Raw genomic sequence first — 21,990 nt, forward strand, 5'->3', positions numbered from 1 at the left:
GAGTGAAAGTAACTACTTACAAATGTTGGATGAATGAACTCCAGCCTTTTTTTTTACATCTTTATTGGAGTATAATTGCTTTACAGTGTTGCGTTAGTCTCTGCTGCACCTAGGGGCAGAACTCCAGCCTTTTAATATCCACAGGATAGCATGTGGGTCTGCTGTGCATGTGTGAGCAAGACTTCTTTTTAACAACTATTTTTCTTGAATCCTAACGTTGCTTGGAGAGGGTAAATGCAGATTTCACTAATAAGATTTGCGAGGACTACAAGGGCTATTATTCATTCATTGTTTATTTCAACAAATACTGAGCACTTACAAGGTGCCAGGCATGGGCAATCATGAAGAATAAGACATTGCCTCTGCTTCTGAGGCGCTCACTTGTAGCGGGGGAGACAATCAAGTTAGCGACTGATGCGGTAACAGAGTAATTGCGTGGTGACATGGCCATGAGTGGAAGGGGCACCTAACCTGGCTTTGGGAGACGAGAGAAGATTTCCCCGAAGAAAGAAATCTCTGCTGAAGCGAGGTGAATGAGTGATGAGGGGATGGTTCTAGCAGCAGCAGGAGCAGTGAAAGCATCTGGAGAGGTTTCTAAGGGCCTTGGAAACCATGTCGTGAAATGCAGACACTATCCTAAGGGTGGGAAGGAGCCTCTGAAAGGTTTTAAGTACACGAAAAACATTTGTGTTTAGAAATATGATTTTGGTAGTAGTGCGGAACAAGTAAAGACTGTGGGCGAGGAGACCAGTTCAGAGGGTGTTGCGGTACCCCAGGCAACAGAACACAGTGGCCATGGGGATGGAGAGAAAGCAAACAGATTCATGATCTATTAAAGGGTTAGAATTATATTACTTGGCCAATAACTGAGGGTGAGGATGTGAAAGATGGAGGAGTAAATCCTGATTCCCAAGTTTTTTACTTTAGCTGCCAGTCATTCGGTGAGAGGAAGAGCAGGTTTTGTCTGGGGACATGGGAAAATGATGAGTTCTTTTGCAGGCATATTGATTTTTTTTAGTGCTTACAGGACCTCTGAATTGAGACCCCCCCCACCCCCCACCGCCAGATGTCTGCAGTTTTGGAAAGGTGTGCTAGCACGTGTTCCATTTCCCAGGAGGGAATCTAATCAGTTTTTTGGGATACGAACAAAGCAGAGGTTCTTCACCCCTCAAAAAAGAGAGAGAAAATTAGAAAAATCTAGAAAGAAATAATTTAAACTTCAACATATCTTAAAATGTGTCGATTAAAAAAATGAAATTTTATTTTGTGGTTTAGTGGTTGTTTTATTTTGAATGACCAAGGTGGTGGGAACTAGAGATATAGATTTGTAAGTTATTGGAATAAACATGACAATTAAAATGACTGAGTGGATGAGATTATTGGGGGGGGATGAACAGCAGGGGTTTTCTTTCCTGACTGCACGTTGGAATCACTTGGAGAACTTTAAAAAAAAAAAATCCTGATGCCTAAGAACTGTCCCCAGAAATTCTGACTGAATTGCTCTAGGATGACCTGGGGCAGTGTTTGAGCAGCACTGGCCTAGAGTGAGAAGAGAGCCCAATAAAGAATATGGAGGGGGCTTCCCTGGTGTCGCAGTGGTTGAGAGTCTGCCTGCCGATGCAGGGGACACGGGTTCGTGCCGCGGTCCGGGAAGATCCCACATCCCGTGGAGCGGCTGGGCCCGTGAGCCATGGCCGCTGAGCCTGCGCGTCCGGAGCTTGTGCTCCGCAACGGGAGAGGCCACAAGAGTGAGAGGCCCGCGTACCGCAAAAAAAAAAAAAAAAAAAATTTATACTGTGTATAAAAAACATATCATGTGGTTTAATTGTATGTCATAGCAATAATTATTACTAAACAGTTGCAGAGAATTCATAGGTGAAAATTACTACCAGTGAAGTCCAAAGGAGTAAAACTATGATAGTATAAATTCCTAGATGATGGGATTTAAAGTTAAATTAGGAAGCTACATTTTTTTTTCCTTCTTATACTTTGTATGGAGAAGTTGAAGATTCTAGAAATATAGGTTTTCCACTTTGCTGTAATAGAATGATTTATATCAATTTTAGATCAGTGAAAAGTAGCCCTAAAGCTTTATAGATTTTTTATCCCTGAAGAGCATTATGATATTTAAAAATTACTTTTAAGTTAATAATACCCTCATAATTTGAGGACACTCTTTTTTTTTTTTTTTTGCAGTACGCGGGCCTCTCACTGTCATGGCCTCTCCCGTTGCGGAGCACAGGCTCCGGATGTGCAGGCTCAGCGGCCATGGCTCACGGGCCCAGCTGCTCCACGGCGTGTGGGATCTTCCCGGGCCGGGGCATGAAACCCGCGTCCCTTGCATCGGCAGGTGGACTCTCAACCACTGCACCACCAGGGAAGCCCTAGGACACTCATTTTGACATGTGAGAATTTTCAGTGGGAGAGTATGTACTCCTAAAGAAGGAATATAATACAGGGAAGTCCTTCAACTCAAATTAGGAAGATACTGAGGGCTTCATTCTGTCTATATATGTGTATTTCTGATTGTCCTTGATATTGGAAGTTGAGTGCAAGTTTACTTTTGTAAGTAACAGCAGAGATAAACAGGTGATTAATCTCTGATTGACTCATTCTGTTTGTGGCAAATTAATTTTGGAAAGTATTTCCAGGAGTTTTGACAAGATAACTCAGTTTTGATAGAAATGAGTCAATGACAGGAATAATAGAAATCTGTGAGGGTGTTTCACATACTCCATAGATAAAAAGTATTTGCAAGTTGAATTATCATAAAGAGTTCATAAAGGTAGGTACAGAATAGCTATATTAATTTTTTCTTTTTATGTTTGCCGTTATTGGCATATATAACTAGGACCCCATCTGTTATCTGGTCAAATACAAAGATGTTCTGGTTAATATTTTTTCATTTCTTATTTTTTTTGCTGTGAAGTTAGACTTGAAATTCTTAGTGAAGCAACAGAGTTACATGGCACCATACTTAGAGATGCGTATAAACCCATAAGGCAAAATATTAATAGTGCGTCAGGCACTTTGTTGGGCAAGTGCTCATATAGGACTGAGAAAAGAGGAATATTAATCTCGCCCATGAGTGAAAGCCACTTTCTGGGATGAAGATGAGGAAAATCAGCAATTATAGTCTGAATTAATATTTGTATGGTGCTTTTTACATGTATTTTCTGATCCAACCTTCAAAATGACCTTGTGAGGTAGGTGTTGTTATCTTCATTTTACAGATGAGAACATTGAGGTTCAGAGATATTAATTACCTTAAATCATAGATGAGCAGATAGATTTATCCCAAATCTCTGGCTCCATATTCTTTACTTTTTCTTTCCATCAAGTGGAGACAGAGGCAAAGTATTAATACAGATTGAGGAGATCATCACAATTTTAATAGGAGAAGTAGTACTTGAAAGCCTTAAAGGAAGGGCAAAATCTAGATCTGCAGAACCAGGGATGTCACAAACTGAAAGAGTGGTTCATGGACTGAATTCAGCCTGCAGATGAGTCTGGTGTGACAAGTCTGGTGTTTTTTTAAAAAGTCTGAATTTGAATGACTTAGTTGAACAAGCGTTTTCTAAACATATGGCTTTTGTTAAATAGATATTTTCTAGTGTACCATTTAAATTCCTTCCTTAAAAAGTTATATTCTTTCGAGTTATTTTCTTAGTGGTTATCCTGCTACAATGAATATTTTAGCTTATAAAAATCTAGTTCATGTTAATAGTAACTTAGTTTCAATATTATACAAAAGCTTTGTTTCTACAACTCCATTCTCTCCCCTTTTTTTGATTCTTTTCCTTTTTTGTATTTATTTTATTAGGTTTTTGGGGTAGAGGTTTCATGACTCGCTTCTTTCTTTTTACTGTCTTCCCCTGAAATGATATAGAATTATTTACTTTAGTAAATGTCTATTAAATGAAAATGTTGGTTTTAGAAAAATGAGTGTGTATGTAGCCTTTCTTTTCTGGCTTATAATTAGTTAGTAAGGCCCGTTACTTACTGTGATCACACCTCGTTTGTGCTACTGAAACAATGCTATCTGCATGAAAGATGTATTAATATCTATTCTCAGTAGGTGGAGTACAGTAGAATGCGTTGAGAAGAGTGAGAAATAGAATCCATTTTCTTTTACCTCTTTAGGTTCATTGAATCCTTTGCTTCTTCAAGAGTCAATTTGATTTTTATGATAGCATTGTGCTGCAGGTCTGTGTGCTCCTGAATGTGGCGGGCTGTAATAGTAGTAGTTGTGGTAGTAATAGTAGTAATAATAATATTAATAAGAAACTTTTGATAATATGTAAATTGTATTTTTAGCTCACTCTTGCAGGGATATTATAAGAGAGTTGTATTACTTAGGCTTTTTTGCCCAAGTCTTATAATACTTTGATCTTTTGTTCACATGGGTAAAATATTAAAATGTGATTATGAAACCTTTACAATTTTGTTTTTTAAAAGTCCAGTTCTTTTGAAAACCGGCTATAAAGCATTGCCATTTTTGCTTTTGTAAAAAAAGAAAAAAACCCTATATTTGTTGACTGGTTGTTCAGAAAAAAATACAGAATTCAGTAATTTCCAAATCAGTGTGATGAGATTGTTTCTATGTCTTAGGAGACACCCTAGATCCATCCTAGCTAGTACGGATGTAATAAAACTTAATACATTCTTATGCACCCTGGAGCCCGCGCGCCACAGCTAGAGAGAGAAAACCCACATGCCACAACTAGAGGCAAGCTGCATGCCACAACGAAAGATCCCACACACCTCAACGAAGATCCCGCGTGCTGCAACTAAGACCCGACGCAGCCAAAAAAAACCAAAACAAACTTTAATAAGGAATATATTGGCAAGTCCATATCATATCATCCCCCCATCTCTCCCACTGTACTAAAACTCCTAATCATTAAAAATCACAAACAAATGGACACACAAAAACCCCATCAAACCATATACCTTCATAACATTTGGAAAAATGTCAGTTTTGTTTAAGTAACCAAACAATGAGTGGTCTTTTTTCATGTCAGTCATTTGTGCTTATATGTATTTTATATTTTTTTCATTGGAAAGTTATAGTATTTCATTTTATTTTTAAAAATTTTTGTCTGTGTGTTGGGTCTTTGTTGCTGCACGCGGGCTCTCTCTAGTTGCGGCGAGCGGGGACTACTCTTAGTTGTGGTGCGTGGGCCTCTCATTGCAGTGGCCTCTCCTGCTGTGGAGCATGGGCTTCAGGTATGTGGGCTTCAGTAGTTGTGGCCCGTGCACTCAGTAGTTGTGGCTCATGGACTCTAGAGCACAGGCTCAGTAGTTGTGGCTTGTGGGCTCTAGAGCGCAGGCTCAGTAGTTGTGGTGCACGGGCTTAGTTGCTCCACGGCATGTGGGGTCTTCCTGGACCAGGGCTCGAACCCATGTCCCCTGCATTGGCAGGCAGATTCTTAATCACTGCGCCACCAGGGAAGCCCTGGCCAGTTATTTTAGAAGGAGTCAATGAACTTAACTTACTCATCCAACCCATCATGCCAAGTGCTGCTGACTATGCAGAACTGGCGTAATTGTAGTTCCTACCATCGGGGAAGGGGGGGTGTCTGTATAACTCTAAAAATTTCTTGAGTGTGATAATTAAGACATACAGTAATAATTTTTATTTAATAGTGGTTTTTTATTTTTCAAAAAACACCTAAATTATTTGAAAAAATAAGCACTGCTCTTTAGTATATTTATTTTCCTATGTCTCTATATAACCTGTTTTAAGAGCATGTGGCTTTTCTGATAGAATGAATATGTTATTCAGAATCTTGCATGATCTAGTGACTTTCAGAATTATGTTGTCAGGAATAGAATTTTATTGCTTGTACGTTTATCCTTCACATGTTTATACATGTGATTAAAAAAGTGAAAACCTATTTTAAGGTGGAAGTGAGCTTGGCTCATACTGTGTCATCCCTTGAGGGAACATCACTCTCAAGGATTGGCACTCCACTTTATTGGATAGGAAGAGGTCATGTGTCAGTCAGTTTCTCCTTTTTATGGAAAGGAATACCCCCCAAGTGTACAGAAAGGAGCACATGAAAGAAGATAGAAAGCTTTGGCTTTGTGTCTAAGGTCATACCTTTAACTCATAATTATAGTACTAACTATAATGGTTTGTGTGGAGTTAGAGAGGTATAAAATGTTACAGCTTGTTAAATCAAGTGTATTTGTGTTAATTCAAAAGTATTCATGGGATAAAGAAAAATAAACCAATAAGTTGCAAATGTTTATATCAAGGAAAGCATTTCAGGTTTTATTTCCTACTGCTTGGATTAGTTTTATCATTAAGATAAGTTTTAGACTTTCCTTATTCACATTGAAGATTTGCAGTGTTGAAAGATGTTGTCATTCCACCTAGACGAGTGGACTAGAGAGGGTGGGAGGGAGGGAGATGCAAGAGGGAAGAGATGTGGGGACATATGTATATGTATAACTGATTCACTTTGTTATAAAGCAGAAACTAACACACCATTGTAAAGCAATTACACTCCAATAAAGATATTAAAAAAAAGATGATGCCATTGATATTTTTAAAATTTCTGTTTGTGGTTTAAAAAATCAAATATTAAATTGTAGCTGTTTACAAAGAAACATTCTTGTTTTTCCTGCTCATATTAGGGGGCTTACTTTCTACATCATAAAAAGAATCTCTAAATTGGTATTTTTACCTAACTAATGATCCAAGAAAACACATGGGATGAGTTGTTTTATAGATAAATTTCTTTTGAATAGAGAAAAAAGTACAGATAAAAATAAGAAAAAGCTGAAATAAAACAAAAGAGATTTCCCACTTAGAAATAAGCCTATCAGAGGGACTTCCCTGGTGGTTCAGTGGTTAAGACCCCACGCTTCCAGTGCAGGGGACACGGGCTCAATTCCTGGTTGGGGAACTAAGATCCCACATGCCACTCAGCATGGCCAAAAAAAAGTCTATCAGAGACCATGTTCTTTGAACATACAAACTTTGATGAAATGACAAGCTAGGTTCTTTGAAAACTATGTTAACTCTTTGAAGTTGTGACCACCTAGCTTTGTCCATCATCTTTGGAAAATATTTAAGTGCTGAAACATATGTGATTATATAACTACAAAGAGAACTACTGAAAAAAATGTTTTTGCTTTGTAAAACCTTATATTCTAAAACAAATTACACTCATTCATTCATCTTATTGAATATACAGGGGATGACTTTAATTAAATAATCATAGAAACAAAAATGATAAGTATGGTAAATCCTGCAAAGTGGAAGTTTATGGTGCTGTATGAGCGTTATGTGGCGGGATTTGATGTAGTCCTGGTCATCAGGGAAACTTCTCTGTAGAAGTGATGATGAGTTGAACTCTGAAGAAAGACTGAAATTTACTAGACAAAGGTAAGGGGAATTGTGTTTTCTCTGCTTGGAATTATCCACGTATTTTACACTGTCATATTTTTACATATTGGTAATGGCCTGAGAGATCAGCTGTAGTTCATCTTCTCTTCAGATGAGGAAACTCGAATCCGTGGAGTAACCAGCCTGAATTTCGTAGCTAGCTTATGAGAAAAACTGAATTAGGATTTATGATGTATGGATGAGCAATGCTATTTTCGTTAAGCCAGATTCAAGACTTAAGAATAACTGAACAAAAAATGCACTTAACCTTTTATTCATTCCTTTATTCACTCAACTTATAGTTACAAAGTAGCCACTATGTAGAAGGCCCTGTTCTACTTGATGTGGAAGATAAAGAAGTGAATGATGTATGGCCTTTGCCTTTAGAGAGCTTACCATCTAGTTGAGAATATAAAGCAATATCTGAATTTACAGAGTAAAGTTATGTCTGTCAACAAAAAAATACAGATAAAATGTGGGAATTGAGATGAGGAAAGGGTTATGTCCATTTGGAATGAGTTTGTGAAGCCTTCCTGTAGGAAATGATAGTTGAACTGGGCTCAGGTGTGAAAATGAAGGGCATTTGGTGCAAAATATACTGCATGAGCAAAGGCAAGAAAGTTGTCAGGGCATCAGCAGGTATAGTTCTCTTCAGATGACACTAAAACGGGTGAAGGGAGGGATAGTGGGAAATAAATTTGGGATATGAGTTACAGCTTGATTGTGGATAAAAACTATGGATACAAGACAGCCATTATAAAAAAGGGGCATAAACTAATAGTAGCTGTCGGTCAATGCTAAGTACATTGGGTAGAAGATAGAGAAAAGTTGAGTATGTAGGTGCTGTATGGTGTGCTGGTGATACAAAGATGAATATATGCAACTTAAAGATGGAAGTAAGTGTGATGTTCAAAACATGAAGAAATCAAGTGTGAGAGTTTCATGCCTAGGTGGGGGGGTAGCCATTAGTAAAGAGTTTTCAAAGGCTTTGTAGGTAGGTGGGGCTTTAGTTACTGTCGACCTCTGCTCTTGCTTTGTCTCCTTTGACCATAGATTCTCTACTAGTCAATCATGATCCAGCAGTTGACAATGAAGTCTTACTGAGCCAGGTGCCACCACTGTGCCGTGCTTCCCTTAGTTCACAAGGCTGCCCTGGCACCTTCATTCATTCATTCAACCAGGTTTATTGAGAGCCCACTCTGTGCCAGGCACTGTGCTTAGGTGTTGAGACTAGCGGTAAATGATGATGAACACTTTTTCTGTCCTCAAGAGTCTTATAGTCTGACAGGGAAGACATGTTAAAAAAGTAATACCTTAAAATAAGGCATGATTAGTATTAATGATAGGGGAAGGGTATTGAGTAGCATGGAAGATAAAGCCAGGATTCTTTTCATGATCATAGCATTTCAAGGAAGTTGAAAATATGTCCTATCAGTTCATGCTTTGTCACTGCCGGAGTCCTTGATGGCTACTAGGAATAATCAGTATTAGTTCTGAAATGCATACAGCCTCTTCACTGTGTGGGGGGTAAAGAGGGAAGGAGGACTCATGCCTCGGAGCATAGGCTTTGAGTCCAGCAGCTCTGGTTAGAATTCTCTCAGTACTTGTTTGCTGGGTGATCCCATGTAAACTACTTAATGTCACTGCCCTCGGTTTCTTCAGTTGTGAAATGAGGAAAATTACATCTGTCTCTTTAGATTGCAGCAAGATTTAAGTGAGAAGAGTATTTAAAGCATAGTGATTTGTATGAAAAGACGCTCAACATCACTAATTATTAGAGAAATGCTACAAATCAAAACTACAATGAGTTATCACCTCACACCGGTCAAAATGGCCGTCATCAAAAAATCTACAAACAATAAATGCTGGAGAGGGTGTGGAGAAAAGGGAATCCTCGTACAGTGTTGGTGGGAATGTAAATTGATACAGCCACTATGGAGAACAGTATGGAGGTTCCTTAAAAAACTAAAAATAGAACTACCATATGACCCAGCAATCCCACTGCTGGGCACATATCCAGAGAAAACCATAATTCAAGAAAACACATGTACCCCAATGTTCATAGCAGCACTATTTACAATAGCCGGGACATGGAAGCAACCTAAATGTCCATCAACAGAGAAATGGATAAAGAAGATGTGGCACATATATACAATGGAATATTACTCAGCCATAAAAAGAAATGAAATTGGGTCATTTGTAGAGACATGGATGGACCTAGAGACTGTCATACAGAGTGAAGTAAGTCAGAAAGAGAAAAGCAAATACTGTATGCTAATGCAAATATGTGGAATCTAGAAAAATGGTATAGATGATCTTATTTGCAAAGCAGAAATAGAGACCTAGACGTAGAGAACAAATGTATGGATACCAAGGGGGAAAGAGGTGGGGAGGGAGGAATTGGGAGACGGATTGACAGATATACATTATCGATGCTATGTATAAGATAGACAACTGATGGAAACATACTGTATAGCACAGGGAACTCTGCCTAATGCACTGTGGTAACCTAAATGGGAGGGAAGTCCAAAAGGGAGGGGATATCTGTACGTGTATGGCTGATTCATTTTGTTGTGCAGTGGAGGCTAACACAACATTGTAAAGCAACCATACTCCAATAAAAATAAAAATAAAAAAGAATAAAGCATCGTGACTTGTACATAGTGTTCAATGAGTGTTATCTTTTAAAAAGGTGTAGTGCTTGTAAGAGAATGGGATTTCACAAGCGTCTTAATCTTCATGTAGGATTTTGACCCCATCTCCGCCAATCACTGCCTTAGGCAAGTAATCTGAATTTGTGCTGCTTCTCCCAAAAGGGATCATGTTGCCCCTTCTTTCTTTTTAGCAAAGAGGTCTCAAGATTAATTATATCCTGTAATGGTTTTCTTCACTTTCAGGAAAGGTGCTACATAAATGATGTTTTATTCCTTTCTTCCAACTAATTTTTCTACAAAAGTTGAAGATGCTTCACATCTCTTTCTAATTCTATTTTTTAAAAAATGCATGTGGCTGTTTACTTCACTTTTAATGTGATGTGTGGATATTTCTCATGAAGTAATAATTTTTGTCACTTTATATAGTGTTGCCAAAGTCCTTTCTTGCCAGTCTTCTCCTGACATGTAACAATTGTTAGGTGGGATGGATGCATATACAGATGCTTAACCATATTTTATTGATTATAAATAAAATAGCTTAAAAATAAAACTTTAAAAATATAATCACTCTTCCATTTTCATAAAAAAGTCAGCACAAAGAAATATGGATGTTCTCTTAGGGACGAGAAGGATGGCTTGGATTTTTCTTCATTGAACTAGGACACAGATGCCGTCTGGAAAGTCACCTTCAGAACCATTACAGTGCAAAATGCAGTGCATCTTCAGGAGTGTGCAGGAGACAGGATGAGCGAGAGCTTATCATGCTTTCAGAAAGTCCCTGACACTGTATTCTTAAAAATGAAATATCTATGGGTCATATTTGTCTTCTCATTAAGCTCCGGTGTATAAGAAATGCCATGTTACTTATTTCTTTTCAGTCAACCTAATTCCAACACTGAGCTCCGATCCCACCAGCTTGAAGGGAGCTCATTCTCAGGCATGCGGGGACCCCCTCTCTTCCAAAGTTGTGCGGATGAGATCACGGGGGGTTGCACAGAACAGTGCTCGAGGGCAATCCTTGGCCTTTTAGTCCAAATCCGTTTCCCCCTTGATGCCCATTGTTTACCAGTTTCTCTCGACAGAGTGTACTAGCATCTGGTGGAACAGCTTTTGTGGTGCTGTACACTGCAGAGTGTTTTTAGCATCCACGGCTCTCACTCACTGTGACAGTGAGAGTCACACGGAGTGAATAAAGCCTTCCCCCCCTTTCCAAAGCCCCTTGGTTGAGCCCGTAATGGACCTACTTTTATCTCCCCAGCCAGTCCCTTGGAATCTGATGGTATTGGGATTATTGTGTGACCTAGTATGTGGGGACCCAGGTGGACTCAGGTGCTCTGAATGGAGCCATGCTTGTAGGGCCACTTTGCTGTTGTTTCCTATGGAGACCGAACTTCCTTCCTGAAAGTTCGCAAGGGGGAAGCTGTGGGTCCCTTCTCTGGAGGTCCCACAGACCTCCAGCTCTCCCTTAAGCTGGGGGCAATCTTTTTCTTCCTCTTGCTGCTGTGCCACACCTGTCCCCACCTTTATCTTCCAGTCTCACCCCAAATGCAGTGGCTTCTTTTTGTCTCCATAGCACAAGGCTTTTGGAAAATTCTAGCAAGGAAGGGAGGTTCTCTTCAGGCCACTTCTGCTTGAGGCTTGCAGCCTACCTGTGGCAAGGGAGTGCGGAAAGTCTGGCCATCTTCTCAGAAGGTAGGGGTGGAGTAGAAGGAGAAATAGAAAATAAGAACTACTCAATGTTGCTTCACTCTTGGGTTATTCAGTAGCAGCAAAATCAAAAAGCTAACTAATATCTCAACAAATTATCGCACCGTGTCCCTAAGCATAGATTTTGTATCCCATTTCCTTCAAAAACAAATGTTCCTGTCTGACTTCTAAGGTTTGATTTCTTTACCACAGGGAATCGGAGCTCTGTAATTTGGGCAAATAGGACATATGGCTATCGGTAACATGGAGGCAAAGGTAGAGAACAGTTTGACAGGGTTGAGGGTTGTACTGCCTTTTCTCTGTTGGGGCTCCTCTACTAAGCAATGGAACCCAAAAAACTATTTGAGCTACTATTTTTTGTCAATTCTCCTGTGGATAGTACTTTCCAGTTTGATAGAAGGGAAGTTAATTCATTCCATGCAGTGGCTGTCCTAGGGCATTAGGTTTTATTTCCCTTACTGAACCCCCTGGAGTGGTTAGTGCTAATCCCTGTTTATCTGGTCCTGTTGTCTTGTGAAATAATCAGAACTGTGATTGACAGATGGCTTCTCATCTGCTACAGGAGGATGATAATAGTGCCTATCACATGGGGCTGTTAAAGGATTAGAGGAATTAATATACATAAAGTGCCTAGAACCCTGCTTGCACTCAGTAAGTGTTGTGGAAGGGGATAATATTAATGTGTCCAGGCACTATGCGAGTTACCGTTCTGTGGTGGATATTATTATCCCCATTTCACAGAGGAGAAATAGGAGACTTAAGGAGTCTTTTTCATTGCCTAAGGAAACAGCCTGTCAGTGGGTGAATTGAAATTGGCGGCAGGTACAGAAAGAAGTACCCTCTTCCTAGATGTGGTGGAGAAAGGGGTGTGGGTGCATCTAATTGTAAAAGCCTCCGTTGGTATTGTGCCGAGTTTCGTCCCCTACATGCCTGCACACTGCTTTCAACTGAAAGTAGGAAAACGAAGTAGAAATCTAATAAAAATTACCACAATATTAAGACCGAAATAAAAATGAATCTGGTTGTTTGCTGAGTAGAGTCCACACCTGGAATATATTTGTTGGGTCCTCCTTAACACACTCCTGAAAAATATACTGTAATTACAGACATTACTTAATGAAGCAGGCAGGTGGGCACTATGGTAATAGATTGCATTTTATTTTCCTTAGGGTAATGGACAGGCTTAAGATATAATGAGAAAATTTGGGTTTTGGAATTGAAATCCATTTTAATACAAATCACTGGAAAAACAAAATTCAGAATGTTTTAACATTTTAAAAATTAACAGATGTCCTTTTAGAACATCACATTTTATTTTTTCACATTATCATGCTCTGAAGTAAACTAAAAGCAGGATCTCCTAGTTCATGTGTGGATAATTCATAATAATTTAATAAAAGGGATAATTTCTTCCCCAGAAAGTCATCTATAGTTCTTAGTATGTGTTTTTACCAAGTAAGAACTTTAAAAATATGTTTGAGATATTCATTTATTGTGAGAAATACTACTGCTCCCCTATCTTTTCATCGGCAAGTCATTGTCAGACTTTTTTTCTTTTTATTGTTTTATTAAATTATCCAGATGATTTCTTTTTATAAGGGAGAGATATTTGTGAACACTAAAAAGACTAACTTAAGTTGATAAAGATTCCTTTGCAAAAGTAAGACTTTTGAAGAATTACTGAACACACATCATAGTTTGGTGTTCTGATCTTAAAATCAACAAAAAACATTGATAATAACAACTAAAATTCTAATTTATTGGGTTCTTACTTTGTGCCAGTTTATATCTTAAGCATTGTACCTCCCTAATTCACTGACAAAGCAGTAAAGTGAATATTTTACACACGAAGGAAATGAGGTGTTAAAGACGTTATATGATTTTTTTAGGTAAGAATGTTGACAAATGTTGGAGCACTGGTTTGAATCCAGATCTCTGTCATTAGCAGGTTCTCTTAGCTACTGCATTATGATATGAATAATATAGAAATGCACAGGCTATTGTGGACATACGGAGGTGGACACAACCAAACCGGGAGACTTGAGTCTTAAAGTATATGAATCAGCAAAAGGTGTTTGTGAAGGGGTAGGGGGAGTAGCGGGGGAGAAGAAAGGAATTTCAGGTAGAGGGTTCTGCAAATAGGGGATCCTATTGCTGTTACTTGCAGTGTACTGAGAGTATTAAGTGAGACAGGGGATGATGCCAGAGAGGTAAGGTCCAAATTTGGGGGAATCTATGTTGAGGAGCTTAAGCATGATATTATAAGGTAGAGAGACACTGACAGGTCTCAGGCATTTAACTGACATAGTTTATTTGTGTTGCAGATAAATCCCTCTCGAATGGGTAAGGAGATGCTTTTAGGAGACAAAACTGGTGGTAGGGGGGCTAGTTTCAGTCTTCCATGTGAAAGATGCTGAAGACTTTAGATTAGGTTCATCGTAGTAGGGGACCCATCTGAGTTGTAATTAAGAGAGAAATTTGCAGAATCTGATGGTGCTTATTAGCTCTGGGTGATGAGGAGATGAAGGAGTAAACAATAAGTACCAGATTTCCAGCCTATATACCTGGGTGGATTGTAGAGTTACCAATTAAGACAGAGAAATACAGGAAGAGGGGCAGGCAGAGGATAAAATGAGCTTTTTTGGGGGCATATTGGGTTTGGTACAGCCAAGTGGTGACAGTGGAAGTTGACTATATGAATCTGACATTCTGGGCAGGGACTTGAGGTGGAGTCAGGCTTAGGAATCATAAACCTTTATGGTAGGCGCAACTTTTAGAGTGACTGAGGTCATGGTTCAAGTGAGAATAGTGGGCTGCAGGTGGACCACTGGGTTACCTGGGTGAAGAAAGGGGAGCCTACCAAGGAGACAGAACAAGAGTAATCAGAGATATGGTGAACCAACAGTGTGTGGTATCAGAGACACAGAATTTCAGGAAAATGATAAATGGGTGGCAGTGCTGTAGAGCAGTGTTATGAGATAAAGGTTGAAAAATGTCCACTAAATTAGGCAACATGGGTAACTTGATTTTTGCAAGAAGAGATCTAATAGAATAGTGTTGAGGGAAACTATGACACATTGGGTTTAAAAGTAAATGTTAGGCTGGGAATTGAGATGGCAAGTAAGGAATTCTGTTTCAAGTATTCTGGTTGATAAATGGAAAAGATTGAGTAGTAGCTAAAGGTGAATATTTATTTATTTTTTTGTGGAGGGGAGTGAGTAGAATTTAGCAGGTTTCTAGGATGTGGGAAAGGAGGCCACGGAAAGGGAGAGGTTGAAGATACAGAGGAAGGTATGACCAATGTGCAGGTCCCAGATGAGGCCCTAGGGCCGGAGTAAAGAGACATGGACCTGCATGGGTTTATAGGGCCATTCCTTTACAGAAAGAAAGGAATCATGATGGATACACTTGTCGATCACTTATAGGTCACATGCATTAGACGGTCCAATGACAACACACCTGCTGGTTTCAGTCATCCGGAGGAAGAAGGAAGCAATGACAATTCTTGAAAATAAATGTGGTGAGAGATGAAGAGAGTAGTGAAGGTTCTTACTAGTTTTGAAGTGCTGGAGTTAAGAAGAGCAATAAAAAATCCCCAAAGACTTGTGCTAGGGACTGTATCTTAGTTCGTAGTGGTTTTGCAGGAACAAGCTGTGAATAGTTGAGGACTTGGACCTTAAGCTTTGACTTTGGTGACTTTGTTTATAGATGCTGAGACAGGGGTAGGAAGGGGATATTTCCTTTAGATCTGTGGTTTTTGAATATGACTGCTCATAGGAATCATTTGGAGAGTTTTAAAAAAATGATGCCAGGGTCACCCCATGAGCTTCTGGATTGACTGATTTTGTGTGGTAGAAGGTCATAAATATCTCTTAAAGCTCCGGGTGATTTGACTATGCAGCCAGTGTTAAGAACCACTGATCTAGACCATTGGTCAGAAATGTTTTCTGTAAAGGGCCACAAAGGAAATATTTTAGCCTTTTTGGGCTACACAGTCTCTATTACAACTACTCGACTCTGTCATAGCTCAAAAAAAGGAGCCATAGATAATACATAAGTAGAGCGTGGGTATGTTTCAATAAAACTTTATTTATGGACACTGAAATGTGAATTCTGTATAATTTTCACATGTCATGAAATATTATTTTTCTTTTGATTTCCATTAGCTCGTGGGTCATATAGGTATAGCCTGCAGTTCTCAGATCCCTCTGAGCACCTTTGCTGCTCAGAGTGTGGTCCTGAACCAACAGCATTGGTATCACCTCAAAGGGAGTTAGACATGCAGAATTTTGAGCCTTGAGTGAGTTCTGCTGAATCAGAATCTGCATTTTAATAAGATTCTGAAGTAAATTGTATGCAATTTTTAGGATCATTAATCTGCTGTAGACCATACTATCTCATTCCCACTCAGCTCAGAAAATAGGGAATCCTCTTCATCCCTCCCTGTTGTCTCGGTCACCTTTTAATGAAAGTTAGAGAGCATTTAAGGAGAAGTCTGTGGTAAGAAGCTGTCGTCCAGGTGTTCTGAATCGCTTAACAATTCAGATAGACTGGTTTTAGGGCTTAGGGACACAAGTGGAACGTTGACATTCTGTTATTAAAAGGAAGGTTTAATTTATATTCCAGCACATATACAGAGATCTGTCTTCATACAGACCAGGCAAACTGTGGTTCTTGGCGGCAGGGCCAAACTTTTCTTAAGAAACACCTTGAATTTAATCAATAGCCTCTAATGAGGACTTTTTTGAGACTCCAGAGAACTACAACCAAGAACGTGTAAGAGGTCATCTTAGCCTAGCTTTGCGGGAGAACAGTCATGGAAATTGTGGAAGAATATTACATGTCTACAGACTAGGTCTTACCCTCCTAGTGAGCCCGTTCCTAAAAGAAGCGACCCCCACCTTTTCTTGCATTGCACAGATTAAAAAAGTGAATTATTTAGCAAAGCCTTGCTTCTCAGACTCAGGTTAAGTTGGAAAGAAAGTTCAAGTGGGACTCAACACACTACGTTACAGCTTGGACATGAGGAAGCCTATTAACTTTTTTTGAACCTTGCTTTTTTAATCAAAATGAGGATAATGTTTTTTAGACCAATTTTCTTTCCAGAATTATTCTAAAGATTAAATATATGGGAGTGTGCTCTGAAAAGTACTAATTGATATTCTGATGTAGATGAACTCATGCTATTGTGTGTTCATAAGAGCTAGACTAAGACTGTGTATTTGTGGGTTGACAAAACAACTGTTAGGACTGTTTACAACAGTCCTCAAGCTGAACTAAAATATTATTCTGTAAGAAAGAAAGAATTTCCTTTTAGCTTCAGTTATTACACGTCAGCAGGTTTACTTCCCATTTGACTCTGGTAAGAATAAGATTAATAATGGAACTGTAGCAAGTCTAAAATGTTAATTCCCCCAGGATGTGGGAGAAAAACCACATGCATACAAATGTGTTTAATATTGATTTCCCACGTTATTTACTTTGGCTAATTTCCTTTTAAACTCACATGTATGTGTAGATTCAGGCACCTGTTGAGGAGAGCATTAAATATTGTCTTATTTTATTCATTCATCTTTTTTTATTACCTCATTCCACCTCTTTTGTAAAATACAAGCTATCACTTTGTCCTTTGAGCAGTATTTGGACAAACAAAGACAAAAAAGATCGTAGGCTTTTAAAATTTAATGCTATCCTTAAATGACCTTAAGGGAATGATCCCCCTCTGACTTCCTACATTTGCTTTCAACAAGTTTGACCTTGTAGAAATTTTAAAATATGAATAGTAACCTGGTATTAAAAAATAATACGCAGCTGGTAGACCTTACCACAAGAGATACTAACATCATTCCACTTTTAAGCGTTGAAAGCTCTTACGATAGATTACTGAAAGGGTTAAAAATACATGCAGAGTAGACTTTTGTAGCCATATCTCCCAGTACACCTCTGTGATGTGTACATTATGCTTCGGCCAAACCGGACTGTTTCTCAAAGGAGCATGCATTTTTCTGTGGTTTGAGCTTTGCTTATAATATTCTCTATATTTAGAAAGCCCTGTAGCCACCTTTTACTGACAAAATCCCATCCGTCGTCCTTCAGAGCTCAGCTCACAGGCCCCTTATTCACGTATCCTTCCTGATTCTGCCAACTAGACGCGATATTTATCTCCGTTGAGCCCCCAAAGCACTTTGTATGTACCTCTCTTATGGCACTTAGCTCATTCTGCCTTATGTTTTAGTTATTTGTGACCTTGACATCTTTCCTTTGCTAGGCAGCTGGAGAGCTGGAACCATGTCTTCTTTATTCTTGAAACTCTTGGAAGTTAATGCTCCCGTTTCCTCAAGAAGGTCATTCTTGAGAAGACTAAAAGTAGACTGGTTAAAAAAGGGACAGTTTATATCAAGTAAAGTTTCTTTTATCTTTTGGAGAATATTGATCAAAGGGGAATATGTTATATTTAATGTGGGAGTTGTATCTATGTTAGAAGTTGAAATATAATATGTGAAGAAGGTGAATGAAGAGGCATGTGGAGACTGTAGAGAAATCCATGAGATACTAAGGAGGAGGAGACAGAAGAATGTTGGTCTTTCTGTGATCACAGGATGAGGTAACTTGCAAGCTCAGTTGGACTGTGTAACCGATGCTATTGACATTCCATTCTTCCATCTACTTTTGAGTTCTGTGTGTGGTAGATAGTTCCTATAGTCACTGACAGCTTCCCAGCCCAAGCATCTGTGTCTCTCTGATTTTTTGCCTCAGGCCCCTACTTCCATGTCATACATGCTTGCTTAACTTACACAAGGCAGCTCAGAAATGCCATGGAGTTAAGGCGCCCCTGGGTAACCCTCAACCAGTGAAGGATGACAGTCAGTGGGTGAATATTCCACCTTCTCAGTTCCAAATATTCCACCTTCTCGGTTCCTCAGTAAGGTAACTCTGAGGTATATTGTATGTGATTTGTCAGTAAATCCTGGTGGGATTGAGTCTCAGTCGGCCACAGCAGTAACCTGATCATTAACATGTTCTTTATTTGCTTTTCTCTCATCCCGATCTCACTTTTATTTCTCCCAAATTTGTGTTTTCTGGGATCATGTAACAAATAGGGTCTTTCTCTGGGTTAGCCCATCCTAAGACGGTCTGATCAAGTAGAGCTAAGGTCTTAGCAAAGAATAAATTACTTCAATTATGAGGTTCAATCTTCATATTAATAATTTTATAGTGACAGTAGCCACAGATAAAACAAGCATAGCGTAATCAGAGTGGGAAAAATGTAGTTTAGTTAGCATGATTTTGGAGAAGGATTTTTGGAGGGGTCTGGGAAGAATTTGTGCAGTGAATGAGGAATGGACTTATAAAGAGATAATCTTGGGTTGTAGATAAAAGAATTACATTGAGCCTTCATGCTTAAAATGTAATGTGTACTATACTGCATACTTCTCATATTTCCTGATGAATTTGGTCATAATCAGTAAAAATAAAATAAATGTCTTATATGTCTACATTGCACAAATTTGCCATGTCTGATTGCCACCCCACTGCTGTTGTAGTATGGAAAGTGAATGTAGAAGGAGTATAACAGATGAATCTACATTGTCACTCTTTTACATTGGTGAAGAGGTTTACAGAGGACTAACTTTGATTTAAAAATTTGTTTTCATCAGTTACATTTATTTATCACACATGTGGCAGGATAATATTTATATATACTGATTTTTGTGTTGTTATTTTACCTATTCAAGTTAGATTTATAGTCAACCTTCAGGCAAGAAAAATATAGCAGCAAAAGAATTCAAAAGTCTAACCCCTGAGGGGATTTAAGGTATGAAAGAAGATATGAGAAAAATTATGACTCTTAGGTGATAACTCACATTGTCTTATGCCAAAAAGAGAGTTTATTATTTCATATAACTGAATGGCCCAGTGATAGAAGTACTCTCAAACCAGCTTGATTCATGGCTTGATGTCACTAGGATCCTTCTTAGGCCCTGTACCTAATGGAGTGGTTCTATTTTCAGACTGTATTATGGGCTCCAGAAGCTTGAGGGTCTCTTCACCACAATAAAAGACAGCACAGCAGAAAGAGAGTTATACTCAAAATCAGGAGTTGAACCTCATTACTCAGATTTGGGTCATATGTCCATTTCCAAACATAAGTGAGCACATTAACTTATTTTACTTTCTCCTTTCCAATCTGTATGTCTTCTTTTTCTTGATTTACGGCAGTGGCTAGGTCCGCCGCAGTGTAATGGTGAATAGAAAGAGTAAGAGCAGGCATCCTGGCTTTTTCCTGATGACTGAGAACAATGGTTTAGTGTTTCACCATAAAGCATGGTGTTAGTTGTAGGTTTCTCATTGATTTCATCTATCAGATCCAGGAAGTCCCCTTCTATTCCTAGTTTGCTGAGAAGTTTTTAAAAAATCATGAATTGGTGCTGAATTTCCTTACTGCATCAATTAAGATATTATGTGAATTTTCTTCTTTATTCTGTTAGCATGGTGAATTATGTTAGTGAATTTCACCTTGATTCTTGGCATAAACCCTAAAAGGTCATGATGTTTTGGATTTGTTTTATAAGTTGCTGAATTTAGTGTATGTTTAATTTTTATGTCTATGTTCTTGAGTAATATTCGTTTGTTATATATTTTTTGTAATATTTGTATCTGGTTTTGGTATCAGGGTAAAGGTGGCCTCATAAAATTAGTTGGGAAGTGTTCCCTCTGCCTCTATTTTCTGAAAAGAGTTTGTGTAGGAAGATTAACTTATTTTAATTCATGATCTTGCTTTGATTCTCAAGGAGTAAAGTCAGTTTTACCCAAGTGCTTGAATTGACAGTGGGAGAAGGATGGTTTCCCAGAAAAAACTGAGGTACCTTTGCCACAAGAAAGAAGAATGGAACCTGGAACAAGGCTTCTCATCACCAAAACTAGATAAGATTCCCTGAGTTGGTGGGAGAAATGGAAAAGGGTAGAATGAGGAGATAGGGCTCTTAGACAGGGCTCAAGAACAGGAGCAGAGTTTATATCTAGAGGTTGCCCAGTACCCATTCTCATGGGATTCTCTTGGGAGCCAACTATAGTCTCCATCGGAGCAGAATTTATTAACGTGTTGGAAGTGGCAAGGACTTTGCATGAATTGCTCTTCTAGTTGGCATTTAGTGAGAACCTCACCTCCTGCCAGCATGTCTTCCTTTGACTTTCAGCTGGTGTCATGTGATGCATTTCTGTGCCTCCATATTTTGCTTACTTCCTGCTCTACTTACCTAGGTGGCAACCCACTTCTCAGTGTCCTTTGCTACACATACCACACTTCACATCAACCCAATCCCCAGAGATGAAGGGTATGGAGCTGTACTCCAGGGCAGTGGTGGGGGTGGAGAGGTACTTGGATGGGTTTGAACAGAGCCAGATGAAACTCTCCAATACAGGTATTCATCAAAAAAGCAGCCTAGGGAATTCTCTGGCAGTCCAGTGGTTAGGACCTGGCGCTGTCATTGCCAGGACCCGGGTTTAATCCCTGATCGGGGAACTGAGATCCCCCAAGCCTCACGGAGTGGCCAAAAAAATAAAATAAAATGAAAATAAAAAGGCAGCCTAATTCATCCCTTTGAAGTTGCTAAAGTACTTTTGTTTTACACCCTTCTTTCATTTTAATGTTAATCTTTAACCATGATTTACTCCTTCTTGTCAATCCTGAATTATTTTTCTTAAATTCTGAGATTAAGAAAAGATAACTGGCTGTTTTTTTTGTTTTTTTTTTCCTTTTGGCCTAGGCCATATCTCACAAGCCTCAGATATATTTTTAAAAAATTAGAATGTCTGGTCATAAAAAGGGGAATTTTTCCTCATTACCAGCTGGTCAAAAAGCCTACTTGGGCTTTTATTACACTTACTCTAAGAATCATTGTGTGACAATATAGGATACAGTAGTGCCTTGCTCAGTTCACTTCAATTCTTTTTTTTTTTTTGCGGTACGCGGGCCTCTCACTGTTGTGGCCTCTCCCGTTGCGGAGCACAGGCTCCGGATGCACAGGCTCAGCGGCCATGGCTCACGGGCCTAGCCTCTCCGCGGCACGTGGGATCTTCCCGGACTGGGGCACGAACCCGTGTCCCCTGCATCGGCAGGTGGATTCTCAACCACTGCGCCACCAGGGAAGCCCCACACTTCAATTTTTTAAAGGACCTTTTATGCACAAGGTAGCAAGAGGGTTAGACCTTGAGATTGTCTAGACAAGG

The 21,990-nt window shown here is 39.1% G+C and overlaps 1 protein-coding gene across 4 annotated transcripts in view; it reads left to right on the forward strand.

Annotated features, from left to right (window-relative positions):
• Positions 1 to 21,990, forward strand: part of SUGCT (succinyl-CoA:glutarate-CoA transferase) — a 793,918-nt gene that overhangs the window by 176,806 nt on the left and 595,122 nt on the right. The window lies entirely within an intron of this gene.

This window comes from Delphinapterus leucas, chromosome 9 (genome assembly GCF_059928025.1).
Source record: "Delphinapterus leucas isolate spDelLeu-1000000601 "Yukka" chromosome 9, BTC_Dleu_Yukka2, whole genome shotgun sequence".
Taxonomy (NCBI): Eukaryota; Metazoa; Chordata; class Mammalia; order Artiodactyla; family Monodontidae; genus Delphinapterus; species Delphinapterus leucas.